This window comes from Periplaneta americana, unplaced genomic scaffold (assembly GCF_040183065.1).
Source record: "Periplaneta americana isolate PAMFEO1 unplaced genomic scaffold, P.americana_PAMFEO1_priV1 scaffold_21, whole genome shotgun sequence".
Taxonomy (NCBI): Eukaryota; Metazoa; Arthropoda; class Insecta; order Blattodea; family Blattidae; genus Periplaneta; species Periplaneta americana.
Window position 1 is genome coordinate 2,102,852 of NW_027185502.1, and position 14,930 is coordinate 2,117,781.

General features: G+C 37.3%; 1 long non-coding RNA gene across 1 annotated transcript in view; it reads right to left on the bottom strand.

The window, feature by feature from the left end:
* Window positions 1-14,930, bottom strand: part of LOC138693795 (uncharacterized) — a 286,495-nt gene that overhangs the window by 74,348 nt on the left and 197,217 nt on the right. Inside the window, exon 5 of the long non-coding RNA XR_011330453.1 lies at window positions 13,903-13,950. This is a non-coding gene — a long non-coding RNA (uncharacterized lncRNA). The remainder of the gene's footprint in view (window positions 1-13,902; window positions 13,951-14,930) is intronic.

The following is a 14,930-nucleotide window of genomic DNA, read 5'->3' on the forward strand; positions in this document are numbered from 1 at the left end:
CGTGATAATGTCATGAAAATTAATTTAAAATGCAAATGTGTAAATATATCCTTATTCCGATTTTTTCATCTAAAAGACGATAATTTGCTTTACAAATCTGGAGACATAAAAGATTGGACACGTTCTTGAACAAGTGCCAAAAACCATTTTTACAACTTAAGCTAAAAACTTGGTTATTTCGTGATAACCTTGGTAATTTCGTGATACTGCATTGATAATTTCGTGAGAGGTAGAAGAATTGTGGAAAAATTCATTAAATTGAAATGAAATTCTCATTTATTGTTACAGTACTTCAAACATAGTAATTCCGTCTAATATTCATAGCAAGAAAACATAGAAATACATATCAGCACATAATAAGAATGAAATCAAAGTACGAATTGAAATTGAGAAGGAATCTTCTTTGTCTGAAAGGATGAACACTTTTATTACGGACTTTACTATAGCCTACTAGGGTAATTCCAAAAGTAATGCATAACATTTGTTTAAAAATTTCATTTTTATCCTACGGCTTTGCTCTTTTCACAGAATATAGATGCATCCTTTAGGAACAAAATGTCACTTTTCCACATAATCCCGTCCCTTCCAACTGCTTTACGTAACCTAGGGACGAGGGCCAGTAGACCAGCACGGTTAAAAGTCTGGACCAACATGTCTGAGCCACTCTTTAGCGGTGTGCACAAGGGAGTCATCTTCTAGCCTCGTTCCGCGAAGGGATCCTTCAATTTATCAAAGAGATGGTAATCGCATGATGCCAGTTCAGGACTGTAAGGCGGATGTTTCAGTGTTGTCTATCCGAATTTTCTGATCTGGTCTGTGGTCTTGTGACTGACATATGGCTGTGCGTTGTCGTGCAATAGCAGAACATCATGCTTCTCCCGACGTCGTCGAACACGACTCAGTCGAGCTTGAAGTTTCTTGAGAGTTGCCACATACATGTTAGAATTAATGGTGGTTCCGTGTGGCATGATGTCCACACGCAAGAGTCCTTCTGAATCGAAAAACACAGTAGCCATAACTTTTCCTGCCGAAGGTGTACTTTTGAATTTCTATTTCTTTGGTGAATTTGCATGATGCCACTCCATTGTCTGCTTCTGTCTCCGGTCCAAAATGGTGGAGCCATGTTTCGTCTTCTGTCACAATTCTTGCAAGTAAGTCATCTAGCACTTATCACTGGTACTTAGCATGATAACAAATCAAACAGAAGCTACACTGAACCCACTGCGTCCCCCTTTTCTTTTTGTTATCACATCTTATCTTCAGATTTCTAAAATTCGTATTGTAATACAATTTTAAAAAAGTATAAAAAGTAACGCTTAATGCTCAACAAAATTTCGCCTCAAACAGCTAAGATTTCTATCAGTAAAGCTAAGCCTATATGGCGACTACATCTGTATCTAAAATTCCAAAAACATTTCCTAAAATTTCATGAAAATACAATAGATATTTGTATCAAATATCATATGCTTACCTTTAGGAATAAGCCTGTAATTTAATTACAAACATCCACAAAATTTGTACGCCTGAGAAGTCGACGTTAAATTGCTCTCTCCAAACATAAAAACTCACTGAAGCAACTACAATAGTCACACAAAGCGTAGCTGTATGTTTCTGGAAACCGGACAACTTATGCAATCCCGTGGCGGAAATCTGAATCTCATAACACCATTTGTTAGTTCACGAAAGAGCAAAGAAAAAGTATCACGAAATAACCACTGCCACGAAATTACCAATGTTTACCCTACACATTAATGCTTTATTGATTATATGAAAGTGAAAACTTTTGGGGTTATATAAGTAGGCGTAGAGAATATTTGAAGTTAGATCTTCATTTCTATAATATTTACTGAGTGACGGCTATATAGTAGTCTATAAAAAACGTACATAAAATAACAATATTGTCATTAAAAATGAAATATTTTTATAGTTATTAATCAAGCGGTATGGGTCTTTCCGATATTATATTATTTAATGTGTGATGTTGATATTTAAATCTGAAAGTTAGAATTTATAAAACAGTTATGCTACTGGTTGTTCTTTATGGTTGTGAAAGTTGGATTCTCACTTTGAGTGAGGGACAGAGATTAAATGTGTACGAAAATAAGATGCTTAGGAAAATATTTGGGGCTAAGAGGAATGAAGTCATAGGAGAATGGAGAAAATTACACAACGCAGAACTACACGCATTGTAGTCTTCACCTAACATAATTAGGAACATTAAATCCAGGTGTTTGAGATGGCAGCTCATGTAGCACGTATGGGTTAATCTTGAAATGCATATAGAGTATTAGTTGGAAGACCTGAAAAGACCTTGAGGGAGGCAGATGTAAATGGGAAGGTAATATTAAAATGGATTTTAGAGAGGTGGGATATGATGGTAGAAACTGGATTAATCTTGCTCAGGATAGGGACCGATAGTAGGCTTATATGAGGGCGGCAATGAACCTCCGGGTTCCTTAAAAGCCATTTGTAAGTAAGTGATGTAGATATTTATATGTGTGATTCCCTTCAGTATTGTCTGGAGGAAGCGTAAAAACTATAATGTCTAAGGGCAGACCAAAAGGTATTACTTACTGATAAAATAAGAGGCCTGCAAAATGTCCCGATCACTTCAGCAAGATACTTGGCAGGAGAAAATGATTCTACCTTCTCCATTTCAAGGTAGTTCACGAAACATGCAGCAGCTACACCAAGACGCTATGTCTATTGTTGGAAAGCATGGCAAATCAGATATTTTCATAACTCTAAGCTACAATCCTCAATGACCTGAAATATCTATTGCTTCACTCCCACATGAAAAACGGACTGATCGTCCCGACATTGTTACTTGCGTTTTCTCATTGAAACTCAAGAACTGATGACGTATAGGTTCAATAAAAAGTATTTAGCATGAAGAAAACCATTCAGAGGGGTATGTTTCATTATCATGGAAGCAAATAACTTTCAAAATGTCGGGTATTCTTCATTGAAAATAAATTTGAAACATTTTAATTTGAACTTCCAATGAACTTAGCAAACAGTTGATTTAATCGGAGATAAGTGCATGACAGCAATCAGTTCAGTTCATGTCAAACAAGTTTGGTGCATTCAACGAAGAGCTGTGTGAAACGAACGAAGATCTGAAAACAACACAAGGGGAAATGCGTGGTCTAAAAAGGAAAATAAACAAGTAAATGAACTACAGCAGTATACGCGTAGGGACAATCTACTGGTGTTCGGGATTTCGGAAACTCCGGAAGAATCCGTTCCTAAGATTGTCGAAAATATTTCGGAAGGCATCGGAGGACCGGAGCTTGTCGCTGACTTAGGCGTGGTATATAGGCAACCTGCAAAACCCGGCAAGGCGCAGCCTATTGTCGTCAGAGTTAACAAAAGAATTAGTCGAGACACATGGCTCCAGAAATTCAAGTTGGAAGCGAGGAAACACTCACAAGGCCCAGGAATGCCACTACAACGGGAGGCCGACTGCTACCCGTGAGAGCTGATCAGAAAGAGTGCCGATTTGTATAATAATAATAGTTTTATTTTCCCTGGCAGAGTTAAGACCATCAGGCCTTCTCTTCCACTCAACCAGGATCAAATCACATACAAAAAATACATACCGGTGTACAAATATTAACTTAAAAATAATAATAAACATAATTAAGTAAAAAAGAGAGATTGAATACATATACACAATCAGTATTAACTTTAAAATAATAATAATAATAATAATAATAATAATATATAATAAAAAAGAGACTGAATACATAATCACAAACAGGAAAATACACCTAGTATACAGTATTAACTTAAAAATGTTTAGGGATTTTCTTAGATTTAAGGAAAGCTTTTGACACGGTTAACCATCGTTTACTTCTGGACAAATTATTTCATTTAGGAGTCAGACATATTGCACATAAGTTACTACAATCATACTTAAAAGAAATAGGTAATCAAAACTGATGACAATATCAGTGAAAATGTAAATATTGATAGAGGTGTCCCGCAGGGAACAATTTTAGGTCCTATTCAATTTTTAATATACATTCATGATTTATTAAACATTGCTTTGAAAGTACATAATGGCTCCTGTTATTATTACGCTGATAATACGATGGAGATTTTCAGTGGTTTAACTTGGGAGGACACTTATAAACACGCCAATGTAGGTATAAATTTGATCAAAAACTGGCTTGATGCAAATTTGCTATCTCTAAATATAACTAAAACTACTTTGGTTCCATTTTCTTTAACAGTCTTTGGATTGAACAAATTGCATTCACTTTCTCTTTTAAAATTAATAATCCACAACTCAGTTTGTAAACTCCCTACAACCTGTAAATGCCCTTGCCTGAAAAAATCTGTAGATGTGAAATACCTGGGAATTATTGTTGATCAGCACTTGAATGGGATAGACAAATCACCTTTTTATGTAACAGGATCCGTGAAACAATTTTCAAATTTGTAAACCTTCGCCATTACTTGCCTACTCATGTATTACGTTTGGTTTATTTGGCTATAGTTGAATCTGTTATCCAATATGGTATAACTGGATGGGGAGGCATTACAAAAACTGCTCTTCTTCCTCTAATTATGTTGCAAAAAAGTATAATCAAAATGTGTTCGAAAAGGCGACTGGATTACCCAACAAATTTGATCCATTCCGAATTGAATGCTTTTAGAATTGACCAAATTTATAAATACTCTTTAATGAAAACGAGATAAGCTGCTGTCCGCCGGAGTTTACAGGATTCCGTGTTCGTGCGGGAAGGTCTACATTGGTACTACACAGCGGAGCGTCAGGACGAGACTGACAGAACATAATAGGAATTGCCGCCTAGGACAGATCGACAAATCGGCAGTGGCAGCACATGCCTATCAAGAGGGCGATCACAACATTAGATTCAAGGACACGGACATCTTGAGCACGACGACGCACTTCTTCCCCCGTCTACATAGAGAAGCGATCGAAATACATAAACACAACAACAACTTTAATCGCAAGGAAGAAGGCGTAAAGCTAAACAAGTGTTGGTACCCGGTCCTAAACAGAACAGATAAGAAGCCACTACAACAAAAGGACGGAACCCAGAACGGGAGCAGCGAACAAAGCGGCGCGGACCGCAGCGACAACAGGCCTCGGCCCGCGAGCCGCACTATAAATACGCTCGCACAACCAGACACAGGATCAGTTGCCTCAGGTACGCCGAGAAGAGTCTTGCGACCTCGGATACCACTCCACTGAAGATGTCTGCCGTAGTTGCAGACGAAACGTCTGGTATAAAACCAACTAATAGACCACGGCCTCTCAGCCCGGAAAATGAATCTACATTTAAAACTGTATGTTAATTTCAATTCGTTCCATCAAAACGGAACTGTCTCCGAACAAGAGCTTTGCTCTTTCGGGGTACTTTAATATAGCGTTTTTTTATGTACTGTATATGTTATTAATTAAATAAATTAAATGAATTAAATAAATGGAAATATCTCGCTTATTATTGATTTTTGTGAAAAATGTTACATAACTAAAGTTTCTTTAAAAATGATTTCCGATAAGTTTTATTCTTTACAAAATTTTGTTAGGACTGATACTTAATGAGATAAATGAGTTTTAAAATTAAAATAACGCCATCTAAGACGGTGCAATGAATTAAGAACAAATGACTTCGTCTATAAGGAGCCTTGGACAACAACAATCGACACAGGGGCCTTGGACATCAACAATCGAAAGCTATTAAACAAAGCCTACAGAGAATGTTTCTGTGTTTTTATGAAGTAATATCAGAAGCTAAATTAACCGATTTGTATAATTAATGATTATTTCACCATTGGGAAGTGTAGTTTCTCTAGATGGACATAATGCTATAATGTTATTACAGTAACTTCTGAGTAAATCGAGGACAGGTAAGATTAAAATAGCTTCTTATGCACAGAAAATTTGATACGCTATTTTGTACATTCCTTTTCTGTATTTCTTAAAATAATATTTATGTACATTCATTTTAACCTCAGAGAATATTAACTAACAACGAGAGTGTATTGATTTAGTAAGCAGTAATAGTACGTTAGCTTAGCAATCCATTATTTTATAATTCAAATTTTAACTATGCTCAATTGAATCGTGTTAAAATACATAAAATATATATGCAATAAATGCAATGCAAAAAAAATGGGTAATGAGCGAAGCAGATTATCTTGCGCTGTTGTAAAAGTTGTTCCCTGGATCAAACGTCCTATTTTAATTATGTAATTACTTTATATTTATTTCTAACAGGTGCAGCGGAACGCGCGGGTACGGCTAGTTATTAAATAAATCTAAATCTAAAAATCTAAATCAACAGTTATCTAATTCAATAGGCATGGTAAATTGCATTCGCTCTTAAATATAATATTCATAAGCAACATTTAATATTCTGAGGTATCCTTCTTGTATCTTACTTTATAAATGATAACGTTTCTACATTTCTGGTGTATTCAGATTAAGCGATTTTTTCAAGTTCCAATAATAGTATTTCACAACGTAACTAGTATTATTATTTATTATTATTCTGGGTCTGTGTACTGTACATGGTAAAGCAATCAATGAACATAAGCCCAATATAATTAATTATGTGCAATCGATTACGCAAGAAAAATTAGTAAAAGTGTTTGCAAATTAGTGTATGAGAGTCGAACTGTGCCTTCATGAACGAGGAAGACACTTCCAGCATCTGTTATGATTGTGGTGAGTGTACAGTTTACGTTTTCTCACATAACAGCAGTTGAGTACATTCCGCGGTCTGCAGTGTGGAGGGACTTCCTATATTAACCACGAGAAATTGTATTTTACTCCTGAAGCCGTTATATTTTCGGTTAATAGTCTACACCGAAATAATAAGAAGCACGATTTTATTAACATTCAAACGTTATATAGGGTGTCGTCGTTCATTTGATGTATTTGGATAATTCATTCGTTAATTTCATAAGGTATTTAGATCATTAAAGTTGCTCAAAGTGTATTTTTAAATTTCATTGTAATGATTTCTTCGTATAAGAAAGCAGCACAATCCTACTGCAGTCAGATGAACCTCGTCAGCTTCCTTGCGTGACAATCATGGATTATTTTAGGTGGATCTTCCTCATCCATTACCACAGGTTTCAACGAACGTCAGTGCCGGATTTTTAATATGTGATCTTAAATTAGTTATCTTAGTCACTTATAACTGACGTGTCTTAGATTAGAAGTTTACATTTGGTCTTGGCTGGGCTAGTTTCTTCAAAGTATTCCCAGATTCATGATCTTTTTCTTGGTCCCATATGTGAAGTACTAGTTCATTAAAATTTATGAAATGGATGAAAATAACCACATACAACTCAAAAAATATTCATGCAGTTCCTTTCAAAAACTAAATTATGTTTATGGTAAAATTATTATGATTATGCCTTTAAATTTACCACAATTAAAATATATCTCCAAATAATACTTCTCCCTTGAAATATTTATAGTAAAATGTTAATAAAGGAATAAGTTGGGTTCGCTTTGGTTAAGTACGCCGTCCAGTTCGACAACAGGACCAAGCAAGAGAGCCTTGTAACGAACACACAGCTGCTTATGAACTGCGGAAATCTCTTGGAGCACGGATGTCGAACAGCGCTCTCATTACTACTGTTTGCCACGAAGTCAGCCTGCCCTCGCTGTAGCAGCGGCTGGTACGGATATCAACGACGTTTCAATAGTGTGTGGATAGATAAGTATTTATTTATTTATCTGAAAGGACGGAAGGCATATTGCTCTATATGTAGAAAGGAACCTGGATGGTACAAGCCTTCATAATATTAATTCAACACATGCCGAAGCTTATGGACCAGAGAAATTAACCGGCTCCGTTCGTGAAAAGGCTGTAGAGGAATTAAATCGGAATTAAATTCAGAAAACCGTCCATCATCATCGGGTGTTAGTAGAACAAACATTGTTCGTGCTAACCACAAAATTTGTGAAAAATTGCAACGGCTTCAAAGCCATTTACTGAAGGAGAACTTGTGAAAGACTATCGAGAACTGTTGCAAAAGAAATGTGTCCGGAAACCGTTAAAGCTTTTAAATCTGTAAGTTTGTCCCACAATATTGTTGCAGAGCGCATGCGAGAAATGCGATGTGGAGGGTAGATGGGAGATAACTTGGAGGGACAATTGACAGCAAAAATAAAAACTGTTACTTGTTGCTCACTAGGTCTTGATGAACCGATCGCAAAGGCACGACGAAGCTTGTTATATTCATAAGGGGTGTCTATTCAGATTTCAATGTTAAAGAAGATCTTGTCGATGTCGTTTCACTAAAGGATCGAATTTGAGGAGACGATATTTTTTAATCCGTAACAAAAACTATGACCAAATTTCAACTTCAATGGGAAAACTTAATGTGCATAGCAACAGCTGGAGCATCTACTATGAGCGGACGTGAAACAGGATTTTTGGGGAGAGTACGAAAGTTCTTAACTCAATAAGGGTTCAATGCAAACAAGGTTAAGATAATTCACTGCCTTATTCATCCTGAAAATCTGTGTGCACAGTCTGTCACTTTGAACAATGTTATTCGGTCACATGCTTTACGTCATCGACAGTTCCAACAATTTCTTGAGGATATAAATTCTGATTATTCGGATATATCCTACCATTGCCAAGTCAGACGGCTTAGTCGTGGCAATTGCTGGAAAAGTTCTTCCATCTTCGCAGTGAAATGAAGACATTCCTAGGAACTCACAATTGAGTAGGCAATTTGCAAAACCAGCTATTTGCAAGTGAGACGAATTTTGGCAAATGAGGAAAGTTGTGTAAAAACCTATCGTCAGATGCTAGAGGCATGATTTCCAGTTTAAATGATGGGCAAAAAAAAATATTTCGTCTGTCTTCGTACAGCTCAGAAATATATGATTAATAGGTAATTACTTACAGTATTTTGTGTATTAATTTGCAGCCGAATAGAGCAGTTAGCAGGATTTGCAACTCTGTAGGGAGCCATATTACCGATACGTTAGTTTGCAAAACCTGTATTTGATCAATGTTAGCAGTTTATCTAACAAGAGTAACTTGGAAACAAACTGACGGTAGAAGAGAACATTCTTATTTTCGTTACATACCTAAATATTATTAAACACACAAATATTGTACTATAAAAAAAAGTATAAAAGGAGGACAGAATACTAATATTATAGTTTGAATGTTCCCTTATATACTACTGTTTGTGAAAAGTGCAACACCCAGAAAGAATGGCCCGAACAACTCCAAACTCGGGAGATGTGTAGAAAAGAGTACCACCAATAATTGATTACGTTTCCAGAGAGATGGCGTACACATAGGCCAAACAGTGACGTCTCTTGTGTCACCAGCAAGGTCAGCGTTATGCCCTGCTCAGTCAGTGCAGAGCTTCCAAACGAAGTGGAAACTAGTGCAGGTATGCCTCGTCGCCGTGGAAAGCCGCGATATCGGCACGTGAGTGGATTCGAACGGGGTAAAATGGTTGGCCTCCGGAAAGCAGGTTTGTCATACCGTGACTTTTCGGCTCGTACAGGACATGCTGCTAGGACAGTGACGCGTGTGTGGAACCAGTGGATAGCAGAGACGAGCGGGTACTGGACCACGTAACGTGACCACGGCACGGGATGACCTCCATCTTGTCCGCATGGCCGTGAAGGACCGTACAGTGTTGAGTCGATGCTGGAGTACTGCAACGGGTATGGACCTGTCTGCGTCAACGGTTCGTCGCCTTTTTTGAGGGCTGGACTAGTGGCTTGCATGCCGTTGCGTCAGCTTCCATTGTCCGGAAACCACCAACGCCTCAGACTGCAATGGGCACGTGAACGCGTCACTGGCGTGCTGAGTCACAAAATGTAGTCTTCATCATCTGTATCTTCTTCTTCAACACTAAAAGAGTTATTGAAACTGGATACACCATATCCATCCTCACTTATTTCGGCAAAATTCGAAAAAAAAACTACAAAATAATCACAGTAACCACTACAAGACTTCAACACGCGTAACATAAAAGGTTAGAAGTCCTCGGTAAAGCGCGGGCAGAAACTCTCAGCTGATGTCTTAAATGCAGCAGTACAGTCAATTCAACTATACGAGCGAAGAGTAGCTTTATTATCAGCGTCTAATAATATCTTATTCGTTATTTTAGTATGCTCAATGTAATCGTTATGGAGCTCGAAACAGCGGCTTTTGCATCCGTAACTCTCAATATGGCCATGTTGTCTCAGTAACATTTAGCAGGTTTTGCAAAAGTAAACATGGCATTGTGCAGTTAGAAGGTATTGCATCCTTAAGCTCTCCACACTTAGCAGGTTTTGCAACCGTATGCAATTTTATTTACTAGATTTAAAGGGTTTAGAGTTGGATTTGTAACCGAATGTATGGCTTATGACGTAGCTAATGACGAACTGGAACCATGGTTACCACTGTCTCATTTTTTCATTTTTTTTTATAGATAGCTGGTTTTGCAACTGGGCTACTCAACCAATACCAGAATTGTCAAGTAAGGAATGCTGTCAATTTTAACGGATTTGACTTCGTATGTCAATTTCCTGAATATAAACTTAGAGGTAAGGACAGACTGATAATTAATGTGTCACATGATCTGAAGGTTTTCATGGACAAGTTTATAATTATTTTAGTAGATCTAGCAATTATATGAATGTAATCGAAGTCAAACATAGTGATCATTAGGGAAAAGGAACAAGCGTGGGTCTCCTTAACCCAATATTTTCAATCGCCATTTGGATGTGAAAACGCGAACTACGAAACAAATCAATGTTATGAAAATATTGAAAGAAATGCTAAGACGGGTCATGCACAAGATACAGTGGAACATTCGAAAACTGACGGTGGTACTTTCACTCTCAAAGTTGATATTTGTACGAAGATTCTTTCAATTATCCAGGTTCAAATAGAACCAATAGAAAATGAAAATAATTGTGATGCTGAATACTATAATACATTATTTTCATATCCTATATATCTAATACATCTTCACACGTCATTGGTCATAATTATATGTGAATTGTTAAATCAGTGAAATAAAGAACTATCGTTTTGAAAATCTGCAGTTATATCTGAGTATTAACACGAAATAATAATCACAGAAATGCTTACGTTAATAAACACATATCGTCCCTTTACTGCGGATGAATCATTTTAGCCCTTATGAACATATCTATTCTGAATAACTAAATAAGGATTTAACTGCGGAGTATGCTATGTTAATTTAACAGCGGGTTTAACAAGATGTTAGCAGTAACAACAGTTGATGAATCATCACTCCCATTAAACAGCCTTAACGACATTTTAACATTTAACAAGGGTTGGTGCAACTGGGCCGTAGTGTTGCGGACTAATAATATATAGGCCTCTTGGCCGTAGTGTTGCGGAGTAATAATATATAGGCCTCTTGGCCATAGTGTTGCGGACTAATAATATATAGGCCTCTTGGCCGTAGTGTTGCGGACTAATAATATATAGGCCTCTTGGCCATAGTGTTGCGGACTAATAATATATAGGCCTCTTGGCCGTAGTGTTGCGGACTAATAATATATAGGCTTCTTGGCCGTAGTGTTGCGGACTCCAGCGCGGGTTGGAAAGTTCACAGCGCAACCTAGTAGGCAACATTGCCCCGTGTGACCTTGGCTCGGGACGTGGCTGCGATACGGGTGGGCTCCGCACGCATATCTGTACGAGGCAAAACGATGCAGGTGAATTCCCAGTCCCCATCCCTGCTGCAAGCAACTTGCATTCTAACCTATCACAGTGGGTCAGAATTCAAATCTAGCAGGAAAATATTGCATTGTTGAATGTTTTAAATAACGTTTTCTCGCTATATAATCTCGAAGTACTAAAACTGATCTTCATAAATCTGTATGCCATCAATTTATACCGAGCGAAATGCCAACAGGGCTGGCTGCTAAAAGTCGGTAAGTGTTAAGAACCCGAGCGCCAGACGGTTTATGGCGGGGGTGATGTGAGGGTGATCTGTGTGTTGTTGATGTGCAGAAAAGTGTCTTTCTGTGATGGAAGTGTTAACAGAAGGTTCATATTTCCTATTTCCATTATTCATACTTTAATTGTATACGTGAAATATCACCAGGGATGCGTTAAACATAGCTTTAAAATACTGCGGAATTATGTCTTTACTTCATTTTAAATTAGGGATATAAAAAATGTTGCACGAGGTATCACCTTAAAATCTACATCAGATTATACAGCAATCCTTACAGTTTATTACAAAACTTAAGATTTGCTTGCGTTTGCTTGTCTTTTTCTTATATTTGCCTTTTTTATTTCAGAGGTAGATCCCCATATCCAGTCCACTGTGACTCGGATGGACTTATACGACGTGTTGACTACTAAAAAAGGGTCAACTCAAACTCTCACTGATTTCGTAGTGACAAAATTAGAAATACAACATTGTTGCAAGGATATTATACGGTGTGTCGAAAAAGTTGTGCGCACATTTAGAAGTAATTTAGAAAAACGCTTGAAACACTGCTCCAGGAAAAATGACAGGTTTTTGCGTAAAGATTCGGAATGATTAGTGAAATCAATGGACCACGGACAACCTCCTCCCTTCCCTCTACTTTTCCCACATGCCTGGCCGATTACTCCAGACTCTTTCTTCTCTCCATTAATAAATTATTGTCAATATTTTAGTAAAACCTGAAACTTTTAACAGGGAAATTAAATACACTGTAAATTCACAGGGCTAACGGCTTCAAACCTGGTTCAAATAAAGTGCACTGGTAGAGAATTTAACATGGAGGCATGAGATAATTACCTGCTTGCCATTAAAATTTCACTTTAATTGATGTGTCCCCAATTAAAGAAAAAGGGATATCAATTTTCCCCAAAGAGTTCTACAATAAATAAAAACTCGTCAAATGTCCAAGGATTTAATTCCATCCGTTCCAGGAGCAGGTAGACCTGAAAAATTGTTTGAAGAAAGTGGCATGAAAACAAGAATTAAACATGTAGGGTACGGTCTCTGAAAGATCAGCGTTCTTAAAGTGAATTAGTTCTAGCTACTCAATTATCTTTGCGGGGTTCAGGGAAAAGAGATGCAACATACGTTCTACAACAACTCACCACAAATTACTCCAAGAAGAGCGTCAAAGTATATGATAGCTCATAATAAATCTTCAACTTTACCAAGACCATATACACCAGAGAAAGCATTACAGATTTTAATAGATAACGTCACCAAACATAAATACAATGTGCAGTGTTACCTATAGGTTTGCCCAAGAAGCTAGACATTAGAATATTAGAAAGTACTGTGAAGATTATTCAAGAAAATTTTCTCGAATTCAAACAATGTAGGATATCTTAAATCATCTTCTTGCAACTCCTGATCCTATCATATCAAGTATTTATCCGTTTTAAGAAAATAAGAATACTTTCTTTCCCGCTGAAGTGCAACAGATGTTGAATGAACTCCATACTTACAGTACACGTGAAGACGTGCGTGTGACAAGAGGGAAGGACGATGAAGCGGACGATGAGCAGCTGCAGCTGGAAGAGGAGGAAGAGGAGGAGGAGGAGGAGGAGGAGGAGGAGGAGGAAGAGAAAGAGGAAGGAAGATAAGGAGGACGATGATGCAGACGATGACTGCTACTATTAGAGAATATTGGAAACTATAAGTTCACGAAAAAAACAAGTAATATATTTAAGTATCTAGTAGGCTCCATGAAAATAGTTATTCAAACTCGCACTCATAGCTCATTACTACGGATAACAATTCCATACGGGCTTATTATTATTATTCCATAAGCTCTTAGAAATCATTATTTAGTAAAACAGAATCATTTAAAATTATATTCCATACTTATTTAATTTTTTCCCGCTAGATTTGAATTCTGGCCCACTGTGCTATGTGCATTGAAGTGTTACTTACATCTTCCCAGCTGCTGAAGCTGCTATTGCATCTGTTTGAACTGGCTTCCTATAAAAAGAAAATAAAAATGTCATAATTTACGCTTGAAAGATATGACTGTACTAAATATTCCACTGCTTTTTACTATTCTTCATAGCATATATTAAGGTGTAGTGAACTTTTCAGTATAACTCCATTCCTCAGTATCAGCCCCTCACTCGATTGACCTGTTCTGGTAAAATGCTGGCAGAAAGGATATTAATAATTTCAAATCTCCAACATGTTCCAAACAGAAAAATTCTGATAAAGACAATCTAGATAATATAACTAGCCTGTATGTACAGGACAGATGGGAAGCAGGACCCAAGATGCCCTCCTGCTTCCAGTGGAGGTCCCTTCATCCAAGTGCCGAGCAGTGAAGACTGCTTCCCAGCAAATTTCCTTATTATTGTTGTTATCATAACATGCTGAAATAAAATCATATATGTGGAAAAGAGATTTTTAATTGCATCAGTTTAGTAATATTTATATTAATTTTCCTGTTCAGCAGTTCAATATAAATTATGCAAACCTATCATGTTCGTTTTCAACCGTTGCAATCCGAAATTTGTTGCATAGTGCAATTTGTCTACGTAACATACGAGGGCTATTCATAAAGTAACTTCCGTTTATGTTTTACAAACTTGTGAATGACGTTAGAGAATTGGGTTACAATACGTTTGAAAGTATACACTCTAATTTATTTTTCCACATAGTTTCCAGTCACATTGAGACACTTGTCGTAGCGTTTGACGAGCTTTGAAATTCCGCAATCGTAGAATTCGGCCGCCTGCTACTGAAGCCAACCTACGACGCTGGTTTTCAACTCTTCGTCACCGTCAAAGCGCTTCGAGCCAAGCCACGTCTTCATGTGCAGGAAGAGATGGTAATCGCTAAGCGCAAAATGTGATGCTTTTCTCGATCAGATTGTGACAGGAGATGAGACTTGGGTGCGGTATGTGAATGCAGAAAGAAAGCTTCAATCAATGCAGTGGGGCCATATCCACTTG